Genomic DNA, 15,650 nt, shown 5'->3' with positions numbered 1-15,650 from the left:
GCTTGCCTATTGGTGGAGACAAGTGACCTCACCTAAAAGGATCTTTGCCTCAAATAGAGCCCTCGGGGGGTAACATACTCCGAAGACATCTACGACCGTCCGAGCCAGTCATTGTGAGTTGCCACATGTCGAAGGTGAAAATACGGACAACAATTATAATAATATATAATACAAGACTAGATATTTAATAATTATATTATATTAATATAAATTTAAAAGTTATAAAATATTAACATGATAATAATATATTATCCTAATTTCTTACTAATTATACTAATATAAATTTAAATATTAGAACAATATTTAATACAAGACTAAATATTTAATACTTATATTAATATAAATTTAAATATTATAAAATATTATTATAATAATATATAATACATAATCTTAATTTTTATTAAAAAAAATTATCATTTATATTTAAAAAGGTTATCATATTATATATATATATATTTTTAAAAAAACTATAAACAATGTATAGTTTAATTTTTCTTCTAATATGTTTATGTCATTCTTTTATATATAATATTTTTTATTTATTTGAAATTTATACGTCAATGATATAAATTCAATAATAATTAATAAATTCTATAAATAAAACTATACAAACAGGTATTACAAGTTGTTTGTATCTAGAATAGTAAAAAGTATTTTGATTTGAATACGTTTAAGAAAATTGTAATTTGTTTTTTATTTGTAATATAAGTGAAAAGTAAGATTTAAAATTCATATAAAAATAAATTGCATAATGCTTTTAAAATATTATTAATTAATTAATACTATACCATCATATTTTAATAAAAATAAATAAATAATTTTTCGTAAATATGTATTTGTACTTATCAATGATGATAGCTAATACAATCACCACTTAAAAATCTTCATTTATATATAAATATTATATACAAACAACGTGCGATGCATGTTTGTTTAGTTTTATTTATAAAATCTATTGATTATTATTATTAAATATGTATCATTATCATATAAATTTCAAATAAATAAATAATATTATATATAAAAAGAATTATATAAATATATTAAATGAAAAATTAAACCAAAATATTATTTATAATTTTTAAAATATATATATAATATGATAATATTTTTAAACATAAATGATAAAAAAAAATTTAAATTAAGATTGTATATTATAATGATATTTTATAATATTTAAATTTATATTAATATAAGTATTAAATATCTAATTTTATATTAAATATTATTATGCTAATAATATTTGATTTCATATTAATATAAAAGGTAAAAAAAAATGTGATTATATATTACTATAATAACGATATTTTATAACATTTGAATTTGAATTTATATTAATATAATTATTATATATAATAGTTTATAATATTTAAATTTATATTAATATAATTAATAAATATCTGCTTTTAGTTAGTTTTAAAGATATATTTTATGTAATATTTAGAATATTCTGTTAAAATTAACAAAATAAACTGTTATCAATATATATATATACATACAAAATAGTAAAAATACACTGAATTTATTTGTCACACATTTAATAATTAGTTAAAGTTGTACAGGTAGGACATTCAATTTTTCACTGCGTGATAAAACAATTATAATATGGTATGTTTGGAACATTTTGGCCAATGGAATTGGTTTACAACTTTGTTCAAGGAAATTATAGTGGGATGATTTGGTTTGGCTTTGTACTTGCCAAAATGATAATAACATTTAGTACTATATGTTTTATGGAAATATAAATTTGGTCTTCTATTTTTTCAATAATACTCGTATAGTTCTTTGTAATTTAAAATCGTTCATATTTAGTACCCTGTAATCAAATTTGATCAATAAAATTGGGTAATTATCTATTTGGTATCCTGTGTTTTTATCGAAATACAGATTTGATACCCTATATTTTCAATAATACTCATCTGGTGCTTGACAATTTGAAATCATACATATTTAATACCGTGGACCGAAATTTGAACAATAAAATTTTATCAATATGACCAAATTATTTTTAATTATATGTGTTTCAAATTCAAAAACTAATTTCATAGTTACATATAACTAAGGGCAATTCAGTTATATTGATAAAATTTGGGTCGAAGGTACTAAATATATATGATTTCAAATTATAAAGTATCAAATGAACATTATTAAAAACATAGGGTACCAATTGAGTATTTACCTAATAAAATTTTATCTATGATCAAACTGCGCTCAATTATATGAGTTTCAAATTCAAATTTAATCACTTAATTACATATAGCTAAGGACGGTTTTGTCATATTGTTAAAATTTTATTGATCAAATTTGTGTTCAAGATACTAAATATGTACGATTTCAAATTATAAAGTACCAAATGAACATAATTAGGCATTCTTTGATTGGAACGTTTGGTGCCAGATTTGAGCGGCTGTTGGAGTATTGAAGTAGCTGGTGAGGGATTGCAATGGCTAGTGGTGAATCAAGCGGCTAGGAAGATTGCTTGTTGAGATATTCTAATGATTTTCCCTAATCATAATCCCCAAATATGAAGGATTAGTGATGAAATATCTTATTTGAGTATAGTTGTATGTTTGAAATCTGAGTTTTCGTTTGTTAATTGGTATTTTGAGTTTAAGTTTTGGAGATTTAAGTGTGTTGTAATATGTTTTGTATTTTGTATTATGAGTCTCTTTTTTACTTTATTAGTTGTCTTTTTTAGAATTAAGTGTGATATTTGATAGTAGACTTATATGTTATCATAATACACTAATTTCAATATTTAGTATTATATTTTAATTTTAATTTTTTATAATTTAATTATTAACATTTTTTAAAATTTTATTATTATTAGGGGCGACAACTAGTTATCATAGGCGATAGTGTCGCCCCTAAAAACAATATAAAGCCAAAAAAAATATTAGAATTAAAAAGTCGCCCAAGTTGCCCCAAATAATACAACATTAAGGGTGACTACTTGTTATTAGGAGCGAAAAATGATTCTGGTACTGCCTTTTTTATGGGGTGATTATCAAAGTATAAAGGCGACAACATATAACGCATATTAGTGTCGACTTATTATGGGCGATTTTTTAGAAGTGATTTTGGGGGTCATTAGGAGCGACATATATCGCCCCTAAAGATACTATTTTTGTTGTAGTGATTATTAAAAACATAGAGTATTAAATCTGTATTTTGATAAAAATACGGGATACTAAATGATTCTAAAAAAATAAATTATTATTACACAGATAAATAGTATAAAAAGTCAGACAAAACTCACAAAATTGGACACATTTCACTAAAAGATGATCCAAATAACGGCCAACCAAGTCATTTTCAAAGATGAAGTGATTAAATCCATGAACAAAGGCATCCCAACAAGACATATAGTGACATAATGACCAATAAATATGATAGACACACATAACAGATGTTTAAGTAATGGTGCTCCAAACCGAATTGGTGACACCACCAAATAAACATTGAACTAGGAGAAAGAATATTGGACAAACAAGCATGATTACTCTTTTGTAGTCAAACTTCTATCGACTAACGCATGAAATAACACTATTTTTATTTAAGTCAACTAATGAGGTTTTTTATTACTTGTCATGTTCTAAAACTTAAAATTTCATATATTTTTTACTCTCTACAGTATAAAAATAAAAATAATAGAATATTTGTCATCTTTTAAAATGGTTTAAAACAAGGGAATTTACTCATTTGGTACCTATATTTTTGCAAAGTATCATTTTGGTGCCTTCTGTTTTCAATAATGCTCATATGGTACCTTGTATTTTAAAATTATACATATTTAATACCCTAGACTCATATTGGATAAATAAAATGTTGTCAATATGATCAAACTGTCATCAGTTATATGTAATTAAGTAATTAAATTTAAATTTGGAACTTATATAATTGACAGCAGTTTGATTAAATTGGTAAAATTTTATTAATTAAATTTGAGTTTAGGGTACCAAATATGTACGATTTTAAAATACAATATACCATATAAGCATTATTGAAAACAGAGGGTACCAAAAACACAGGGTACCAAATAATTACCTACCCTTAAAACAATCTAATAATATACTGAAGAAAAACAGTTACACTATATATTTTTTTAATTTCAAAATGTAATTTATGATTATAAGTTAAAATATTTTGCAACAAACATATGCAATCAATCAAAAATTTAATTATAGAATATAATTTGTTGTGATTAATTAAATTGATATGATAAAATATTTATTCTACTCCATGATCATAGTTACACTACAAAAAAGTTATATTTTTCGGTGCATTTTTCACCGGCAAAAGTCTTGATTTGCGCCGACAAAAGCCAAGTTGGCTTTGCTGACGCGTTATTGCGTCGAGAAAAGCCAACGACAGAAGTTCGTTAATAATAAGACTTTTGCTAGCGCAAAACAGCTTACGCTGGCAAAAGTTAATTTTAGCAGTGCAAAATTGCGCCGGTAAAAGTGTAACCCTTTGCCGACGCTAAATTACGCCGGCAAAAGTGAGGCTTTTTAGTGGCTTAGCGGCATAAAATTGCACCGGTAAAGGTTAAGAACTTTGGCGACACGATTTTACGCCGGTAAAACCTAGACTTTTAGTGGCGTGGAATTGTTGCCAACGCAATTTTGCGCTGGTAAAAGTATTTTTTTTAAATTAATAAATTATTTAAACAAAATTATATTTAATAATTTTAATTTATTTAGTAATATTATTTTATTTAATTAGAAATAAAATAAAAATCAAATTAAAATAATTAATGTTAATTGTCTCCACTAAACATGAAAATATAAAAGTAGCTTAGTAAATTAACATAAACTTTGTATCTAATTATATAAGCTCCAAATAAATAAAAAAAGTTCTACAAGTGGGTACTGTCTTCATCATCCTCGCCCCCGTCAGCTACACCATCATCCTCGTCATCGGGGTCTTCAAGATCCTATTCTGGCAAGTCCACAGTAAAACCAGGAGACAATACACCAACCTGCTTCAACAAAGCACTAAGCAACAAATCTGAACGTTGTTGACGACTCTCAACTTTAGTCATATACTTCTTTAGGTGCTGATTTGGCTACATAATGGCGTCTGGAAATTGCCCAGAAATTTGAGAAGATGATGAAAATCCTGCCTTCTTCCCGCCAATTGCCTTTAGCCTAGGAAACACCAAAAACCCTTTCTTATAGCGCGAGGGGGGCCCAAGGACATCAGTGACAATGTCCATATCAGGCGGGAACTGAACGTCAACATTATCGCCGACACAAGAAGCAGTAGATGATGCAGCGACCGAACTCTGCGATGTTCGGCGCTCAGTCATCTGAGTCTGCACAATAAAAAACGCATATATTAGATTTCAATATAACATTAAAAGAAAACCTAAATGGGAAAGAAAATAACTAAACAATATGAACATTTCTAAAGCAAAGTTATGGATTATATAGTTTCAAAGTATAACTATATTACCTATCTGCCAACATCCTATCATTAATGACTGCAAACCAGTGATTGGAAAGGAATGCAAGTAATTTTGTTCTTGAATCTGGAAGCAAGTGGGCTACGTGAATTTGGTCAAAAAAATCCATATTTAAATAAAAAAAAATATGTCGATATTGCTGATATATATGGTAAAAGTGATTACTTCCATTAATGGGGGAATTTTCGTCTCTAAAAATATATATCAACAATATTTGCATATTTTTTATTGAGATATGGATTTTCATAACCAAATTAACTTTCCCCACAAGCTCCTAGATACGGGGACAACATTAGTTGCATTCTTTTTCTATCTTGGTCCGCAATCATTAATCATAAAGATATTGGCACAAAGATCATAAAGTTTTAATTGTTATAAATTTAATTAATAAGTAATTACTAATTGACAACAACCAATTAATAATTACTATTTATTAATTAATTACTAAAATTTTAGTTTTTTTTAAGTAAACTTTTAAGTTAAATGATCATAAATTAGCTAAGGTTAGGCAACTTACATGTTTTGTCGCCGCTTCATCGCTAATCCACTTATCCTTCTTCCTGTGGAGCTGCTCGAATGTGACAATTATGCTCGGAAACTGGCCAATAGACGGGTCAATCTAAAAAATCAAATTATTAGAACACTATAATCCTTATAATATTTTCCTAACCATAAAGACGTCGGTTATTATAAACATGTGCAACGATGGATTTGGAACCGTATCCTCCTGGTATGGTAATTTTTGCTCGAGCTTCTTTATTTCTCTTCGATATATGCTTCAAACAAAAAATAATACTCATTAATTTAGATTGTAAATTTATAATTAAAAGTTAAAGTGTAACACCCAACTACTCAGGGACCGTTACACTGTGTATTTTAAATAATGTTAAACTCGTTAAACGAGTCATTTGGCCAAAACCATGTAACTAAACGTGATTAACGGTTTAGGGTTAAAATTTTTGGTCAAAGGTACCATCATTTCATTAAAATGTTTAGCTCATACATGGGATCCCAAAATACATTTAAAAGGTTAATTATAATGGAAAAGTTACAACCAGCCGACCTAAGCGGCAAAATAGGGTTTGACCCTAGTTCCTCTTTAAACCCTCGGTTGTGGTGGTCGAGCAGCCGCATATGTACACATCGTCACCTAAGCTCTCCAACTCAAGGATGGTACAACTTTCTTTTCCCTTTACCTGCACCATATAGCATCGGTGAGCCAAGGCTCAGCAAGAAAACTTAAACAAGCTCATAAGTAGTCAATAACATGCTACCAAATCTTAATAAGCACGCCTAGCAGTAATAACCCTACTCATGCATGCATACCATCCATATAAATGACTACAACGTCATATGGGCCAATAGCCCAAGATAAACGATCAATAAATCATACCGGGCTCCAATGCCCAAATTACATGATTAATAAATCATATTGAGGTTCCGTGCCCTACGATATGGGACCAGTAAGTCACCTCGGGGCCTTTTGCCCTATCCTCTACATAACCAGCCTTGGAGCTGGCCCATCGTACCTGGCGCTGAGATTTCCACGACCAATAGGTCTGTCAAGCGTATATCACTCTCTTGATTAGGAATAACCATATCGACACGCGTTCAGCACGCCATTTCCATCCTTGACTCATAAGTCAATGCTTTTTTACCAGCACTCAACGTGTTAAGGTCGTCCTTGACTAATAAGTCAATGCTTTACGACCAGCACTCAACGTGCTAAGGCCGTCCTTGACTAATAAGTCAATGTTTTATGACCAACACTCAACATGCTAAGATTTTCCTTGACTAATAATTCAATGCTTTACGACCAGCACTCAACGTGCTAAGGTCGTCCTTGACTAATGCTAATAGGGTTTAGTGCCTTGATTAGCGTGTCGGGAGGGCATAACTGGATTTGTGTGTGATTAATTGATTAAATGCGTGACTATGTGGCTTGCATGATATATATGATGATATGAATATATTTATATGCATGTTTATTAGTATTAAATATGCACTTGGGCCCGTTATTGTTTATTAGGGCATATCTGTAATTTTGGCCCGTTAAGGGCATAAATGTGATTATATGTGTTAAATGGTTGAGACACATTATTATGTGGATATATTTGCAGTATATAGCTCGAGGCGATCCTAGTGAACGAATTAGCGGAATAATCACAGCGGGGTTTAATACCCGACTCGGGGTGAGCCTAGGGGTATTTTGGGAAAACTTAACATATATTTGGGATTTAACGAGTAACGGGTAAATATTTGGTGATTAGTTGGGAAGTGCAAGATTAATTGGGAATTGGTAGAATGACTCAAGGAATTAGCGGGAATCACGATTAATGACCATTTTCCCCTTAAAAGGCAACTAAGAGGCTGGGTTAGTATAAGGGGCAATTTTGTCCTTTTTAATTAAGAGATATACTCAGCTGATCCTGGGAAGTAACCAGAGTTACCAGAAATTTCTCAAAAGTCCTAGCACTCTCTCTCCCTCTCACTCATGTATTCTCTCTCTCCCTCTCTCGAGTTTTGAAATTGAAGGGATTTTTTAAGGGGAAAAGCTTGGTTTAAGCGGAGAAAAAGGTATGGGAATTGAAGCTTAGGGTTTGAAGAATCAAGCTAGGATTAGTCACAGAATTTCTGAGGAGATTAGGCCTTCAACTGGGGTAAGATTCGAAATTCTAATTGCTGAATTTTGTTAGGTTTGGTTTTGTTTAAGGGTGCTTGGGTAGGTTTCTGAGTTTAGGATTTTAGGGAGGATTAAACTAATGATATAGACTATATGTGTTGTTTTTGAGATGATAATAAGAATTCTGGACCTGTTTGGGGTTTGTGTGTATAGTTGGGTTGAATTTTGAGGTTATAGCTGGGAAAATTTGTTGGAAAAACCCTGAGAATTCTTGGTTCATGAGGGCGCGTCGCGACCCGCGTGTCCCCGAGGCCTTAGGAGGGCTGCTGGCTTATGGGCGCGTCGCGACCCTAGGGGGCAAGTCGTGGCCTGCCTCCCCCCAGATGCAAGAGGCTGTACCTCTGACTTGAAGCGCGTCGAGACCCTTAGGGGCTGGTCGCGGCCCGCCTAGGCAACCATGGCCTAGGGTTGCTTTTAAGCTCGGGGATTTAAACCTAAATGCTTAGGACGTATTCTACTACGCAGTTTAGTAGAACTCGAGGTCCCGGAGGCTAGTATTTGTTTCCAAAACATTTAATTGGATTATAATTTGATAGTTATCCATTGTTGCTTGTGACTACGGCTACCGTTAAGGCTCAGGACTGAGGATCGTGCTCGGAACTGTTCTTTATCCATCGCTCCGGACTCGAGGTAAGAAAACTACACCCAAGTGGTTGTTAGGTGGACTGAGAATCCCTGTAATAGAATATATGTGTTCTGTGAATTATATATATGTTATGTGTGATGTGAAAGTACGGCCTAAGGGTGCCGGGGCTGATGATTAGCGTATTGAACACAGCTTGGCCTAAGCGAGTCGGGATCAGCTAAATAACCAGAGTGCTCAGACTAAGGGCGCCGACACCTAAATATTTATATTACTAATTGAGTTATTATATGCTTGAAATTATATGTTTATTGTGCCTCACTTAATACTTGCATTCTACTGATTAATCGAATTGATTGGATTGAAGTGTTTATATGCTCTTGTTGCTATCTATGCATGTTTATTATGGTTTTCTTGCTGAGCCTTGGCTCACGGGTGCTACGTGGTGCAAGTAAAGGCAAAGGGAATCTGGACCAACCATGAGTTGGAGAGCTAAAGAGGCAGAGTGTACATCGATAGCTGCTCGATCGCCACGACCGAGGGAATTACAAAAACTAGAGCTGAAACATGTATTTTTCCATTTAGACTAGCTACAACTGTATTAACTTTTGAGAGTTGTTTCCACCATGTAAACCTTATTTTTGGGATCCCATGGATCAAAGTTTTATTTTTATGAAAATCAATCATTTTATGACCAAAATATTTTAACCCTAACCTGTCAAATGACTTTAGAAACACTTTTATTTACAAATGACTTGATTAACAGGTCTTGCACTATTTTAAACACATAGTGTAACGGTTTTGGTTACCCAGGGTATTACAACTTGGTATCAGGGCAGTCTAGGTTTAAGGGTTCTTGAAGACTGGCTGGGCATGTACATTCGCCGCTAAAGACAAGCTCAACTCAAGGTTTGGGAACCATATATGTGATTATATGTTTAAATGTTTAAATGAAATATAAATGCTTTATATGCACGATTAATAGGGAGCATGAGATATACTGATAAGGTCTGGCCTTTGATTGCTATGTGGATATGATAAGGCATGCTTATTAGCATTTCTACTTTATGTGAATAATTGTGTAAATGCCTGATTGCATTATGATTGTGTTCTGTTGGTTGAGTTTCGACGTTGGACCATGGAATGAATGTGAATCTGCTATCATTGCCTAAACATCCGAGTCATTGATTGTAGATAAACTTGGATAGTTATGCGTCCAAGGTGATCAATTTGACTAGCCAGCACTGGGGTCGAAGCTAGAGATGATGAGCAAAGACAGAACCCTCTGCCAGTCCTTGAGAACTGGCAACAGTTACTTGCTGATATGCAAGCCAAACTTCAGAGTTAGGAAGAGCATATTTGCCTTCTGAGCCAGCAGGCTCCATCAGGGAGTGCTGCACCTAACATGCCACCTGTTGTGGCACCAGCTGTACAACCACCTAAGATTGGAAACAAGTGGGAGTCCCTTTGTGAAAGATTCAAGAGACAGCATCCTCCAATCTTTGAGGGAGGACCAGATCCACTAAAAGTTGAATAATGGATGAGTATGATCACCTCCATCCTGGACTTTATGAGGGTGAAAGGTAATGTCAGGGTGGCCTATGCCACCTATATGCTTAGAGAAGATGCCCACATTTGGTGGGAGGTGGCATCACAGACTCGAGATGTTTCTGCTATGAGTTGGGATGGGTTCAGAAATCTATTCAACCAGAAATATTACAATATTGTTGTCAGGGCGGCAAAGGTGAATGAGTTCAGTGGGTTGGTTTAGGGCAGCATGACAGTTACTGAGTATGCCCTGAAATTCGACAGGCTAGCAAAGTTTGCACCAGATCTAGTGACTACAGATGCAGCTAGGCAGGACAGGTTTATTCGAGGGTTAATGCTATGATAGCCTGAGATGTGAGGATCACATCAATACCTGGGGAGATGACCTATGCACAGGCTGTTGAGAAGGCTTTTACTGCTGAGGAGGTAGAGAACAAGATTTGGAGGGAGAACACTGCAGGACGAGATTTTCGCACGACAGTGCCTCCATTTACAGGGTTTGGTAGGGGCGGAGGCCCCAGTGATTAGAAGAGGAAGACCCTTGACACATCGACCACTGCTGGTCCTGATAGGAGCAGCCAAGGTGTCCAGGGTGGCTGCCAGGGAGGAGGGGGGACATGGAGGAGTTATCCAGAGTGCACTAGATGTAGGAAGCGCCATCTGGGCAAATGTGGAGCTAGGGCTTGTTACTTGTGCGGGGTGGTTGGACACCTCAAGAAGGATTGCCCAACAATGAAGAAAGAGGAACCAAGGATGGTGGACAGCTTGACTCCAGCTCAAGTTTTCACCTTGACACAAGCTAAGGCTGAGGCTAATCCCTCGATAGTTACATGTTAGCTTTCTAGCACTGTCTCTTCATATACTGTATTGATTGACTCTGATGCTACACATTCATTTGTTTCGAGTAAAGTGATTGATATATTGTGTAGGCCTAGTGAGTATTATACTGCAGGGTTTGGGACTGTACTGCCTACAGGGTAGCTGGTAGTTTCTAGGAAATGGATTAGAGCACTACCAGTGATGATGGTAGGGAACTATCAGTAGATTTGATTGAGTTGGGTATGGATAATTTTAATATGATTTTGGGGATGGAATGGCTAGTCAGATATAGGGCCACTATAGATTGCTGGAAGAAGATGGTAACTTTTGAGCCTAAGGGTGAGGACCCCTTTCTTTTTGTGGGTGTTATGCATGGACCATGCATTCCTATGATATTAGCATTGAGGGCTAGGGACCTATTACGAGGCTGTATAGGTTTCTTGCTAGTGTGGTGGATACCACTAGAGTTTTGCCAGTGGGGGCGGGAGAGACTAGACTAGTATGTGAGTTCTTGGACGTGTTTCTTGAAGACTTACCGGAATTGCCGCCACACAGGGAAATTCAATTCGTCATTGAGTTAGCACCGAGTACAGAGCTAGTGTCGAGGGCACCATATAGGATGGCTCCGACAGAGCTAAAGGAGTTGAAGATACAATTGCAAGAGCTTCTAGACTTGGGATTTATCAGACCTAGCTTCTCGCCATGGGGTGCTCCGATTTTATTTATGAAGAAGGATGGGACTCTGAGAATGTGTATAGACTACAGGGAGTTGAACAAGTTGAACATCAAGAACAAGTACACCTTACCGAGGATAGATGACCTGTTCGATCAGCTGCAGGGTAAGACAGTATTCTCAAAGATTGATCTTCGATCTGGTTATCACCAGCTGAGGATCAAGGATGAGGATATTCCAAATACGACCTTTTGTATGAGGTATGGGCATTATGAGTTCCTGGTTCGGTTTGACCAATACCCCAGCAGTATTTATGGATCTGGTGAACATGGTGTTCAAGGATTTCTTGGATCAGTTTGTGATTGTCTTCATCGACAACATCTTAGTTTACTCCAATTCAGTGGCAGAGCATGAACAACATCTCCGACGGGTACTACAAAGATTGAGAGAGCATCGATTGTATGCTAAGTTTAAAAAGTGTGAGTTCTGGCCACCGGAAGTGACATTCCTTGGACACATTGTTAGTGGAGATGGGGTTAAGGTTGATCCAGCCAAAGTGGAAGCAGTTAAATATTGGCCGAGGCCAAGGAATGCCTCGGAGGTTAGGAGCTTCCTTGGATTAGCGAGATATTATAGACGGTTTGTAGAAGGGTTTTCAAAGATTACCACACCGTTGACTAAGTTGACACGAAAGAATTTGAGGTTCTCCTGGTCAGACAAGTGTGAGGGTAGCTTTCAGAAGTTGAAGTGACGACTGATTACTGTTAGGAAAATATGTATTTGCCTCAATGGAAATACGTAAGATAATTATAACTCTAAACTAAATATTACAAATAAATATTATTGATTAAAAAGTGTTACAACTCTATGACAAAAATTACATGTAAATATAGAGAAAGAGGTAGAATGTAACGCCCCAAACTCTAGGGACCGTTACAGTCTGCCTTGTAAACAGTGCTAAACTCGCTAATCGAGTGATTTGGCCAAAATCGTGTAACTAAGTATGATTAGTGGTTTAGGGATTAAAAAATTTGGTTAAGATGTAACGTTTCATTAGAACGTTTATTGTATACATTGGGATCCCAAAAAATATATAATTTTAGAGTCTATTACAATAAAATATTTCAACAGGCCGATCTAAGCGGCAAAACAGGGTTTAACCCTAGTTCCCCTTTCAACCCTCGGCCGTGGCGGTCGAGTAGTCGCATATGTACACATTGTCACCTAAGCTCTTCAACTCAAGGATGGTCCAGCTTTCTTTTGCCTTTACCTGCACCAGATAGCACCCGTGAGCCGAAGCCCAGCAAGAAAACTTAATATGCTCATGAACAGTAATAACATGTCATCAAATCATAAGGCACACGCCTAGCAGATATAGCCCTAACCAAGCAGGCAAACAAATCCACGTAATGATGGGTATACAACACATGGAATCTTGCCCTCCTGAGTGGATGACTATCAAGTCAATCACAATCAGATAAGTGATTTATCACTGGTGGTTCCGGTAACCATACCGGGCTAATAGCCCTGGATAAAAAAGTGACAGTGGTACAAGTCACTAAGGTGGGTTCCGTTCCCTTTTATAAATAAGTGATCCTTTCACTAGCTTAACAGGATAGGTGCATGATGATTAGTTACCAACATAACCTTCCTCATGACCACAAGGTCATAATCATGGGATACTACTCCCTAGCCATGTGACAACCGTCACCTAGGCCTTTGGCCCTAGCACTAAGTAACTAGTCTTAGACTAGACAAGCGCTTATAATTTTCATCGACCTTCAGGTCAATCCAGCATTAATGCCTTAGAGTCATTCAATGCTAATATCGATTAGATCTAATCTTTAATCGGCCCTGCGTTCATGACGCTATGCCGTTCTGGCGCTTAGGTTAGAAATACGCGACCAGTGTCGTCCCTGACTAGTCAGTTCCATACACAATTAAGCAATGCTACTAAACATATACCATATGTCAAATATCCGAAAACAGGGCATTCAGCATGCTTACTCAATAATTACTAGCACAATTAGGATCATGCATAAACACAGAGGCTCAAGCTCTGAACAATCTCATACTCAATATTCATGGCATGCCCTAATCACATGTTTCTCGTGCATCATATGCATTACATTTACACATCCAACATGCATCAAGAATAACCATGCATGTCACTTATACACAGGGTGCAATTTTCTTACCTCTGGTTCGAGCGAGAGTTAGAACAAGAACGACCCTTGAGAACGATCGATCCTTAATCCTTTAGCGGTCACCTAGTCATAACCAAAAACAATCTCTGATTAATAAAAATCAACCAAGACAGGGTCTTGACCTAAACCCCACTCTCGGGACCTCAAAACATGCCCACACGGTGAGTATATTCGATCCTGGGCCTTAAGGATTGAAACCCTAAGCCAAAAACCCTTAAAAATACTCAAAACGGGGTTTTGAAGAAACAGGGTAGCGCTACCCTCCTAGTGCCCCAGCGCTCTTCTCAGAACCACAAACCGCCCATCAGCAAACCTGTGTAGCGCTATAGCGCCCTCTGATGGGCGCTGTAGCGCTACCCCAGACTGAACCTCCCCTGAAACCTCCTTCTTCGACTCCTTCAATTCTAACTCAATTCCAATGCTTCCAAATCCCATTTTTGGTACCAAATGAACCCAAAAATCATCCTCACATACCCCAAGCATCACAACCACAAGAACCTTAGCCAAAACTCCAATCAATTCCCAACTTTTCAACTCAAAAACCAGCTGGAACTTAACTAAGAAAATAGAGCAAAACCAAGAGTTCTAATGGCTAAAATCTCACCTCAACCTCAGCAACACACCCCCTTCAATGGTGGACCATAACCCTAGCTTATCCCAGCTTGGTTCCTTAGCTTGATTCCTCAAAAAGAGCTTGACAATTCCAGGAGAAATGGAGGAGAAAAACCATCGGGAGAGAAGGAGAAAGGAGACTCTGTTTTCCTCTTCTTTCTACAGCCTTAATGGTTGATATACATCCTTAAGGGGTGAAAAGACCTAAATGTCCTCAAGTCTAAAATAAAGCCTTAATAGCCACCAAGGGAAAAATCGTCATTTCACACCTATTTTGTTAGTCATAATTAACACCCTCCAATTCCCGCTTTTCTCAATATTCTCAAACACTAATAAATTGAATCCCATTACCCTTTAATTCTCGGTTGTGCTCTAATCATCAAAATCACCCGAGCCCCGAGCTTAAACCCGTTATGACCAGACCGAACACTTGCATTCCATGATCGTCTCATGCCGAAAGGCTCGAATAAATCCACATATAATGGGGTACCATTAATAACTCACCCACATGCACGAAAATACACAATTACGCCCTCAACGGGCCAAATTACCAAAATGTCCTTATAATTATAAATACACCAATATGCATGCATTTATCATCATATAATAATATAATAAATCAATTATGGCCCACCCGGCCTCCTAATCAAGGTCCTAACCCTTATTAGGAAATTCAGGGCATTACATAGAAGATGATAGAAATAGAAGATACAACTCTAAGACAAAAAGATACAAATAAAATAGAAGTAGTAGAATGAAAGATATAGATGAGATTACAACTCTAAAACAAAAGATACATATAAAAGAGTAAATATAGAATAATAGAAGAAATGAAAAGCAATAGAATAAAAGAACAAGAATAAGAACAATGAACTAAGAACTCTCACTCACACAACCAAAGTGAAGAGTGTTGGGCATCACCAACTTGAACAAGGTTTGAAACCTTTATCCAAAAGCTTATTTCCTCCTAACTCAAGCACAAGGGATCTCTCACAGATATTGGAAATGCTTTCTGGAATAATCAAGCCTCAAGGTGTTTCTAGCCAAGTGCTCTAATG

This window comes from Humulus lupulus, chromosome 8 (assembly GCF_963169125.1).
Source record: "Humulus lupulus chromosome 8, drHumLupu1.1, whole genome shotgun sequence".
Classification (NCBI taxonomy): domain Eukaryota; kingdom Viridiplantae; phylum Streptophyta; class Magnoliopsida; order Rosales; family Cannabaceae; genus Humulus; species Humulus lupulus.
Note: the sequence above shows the minus strand (reverse complement) of the source record.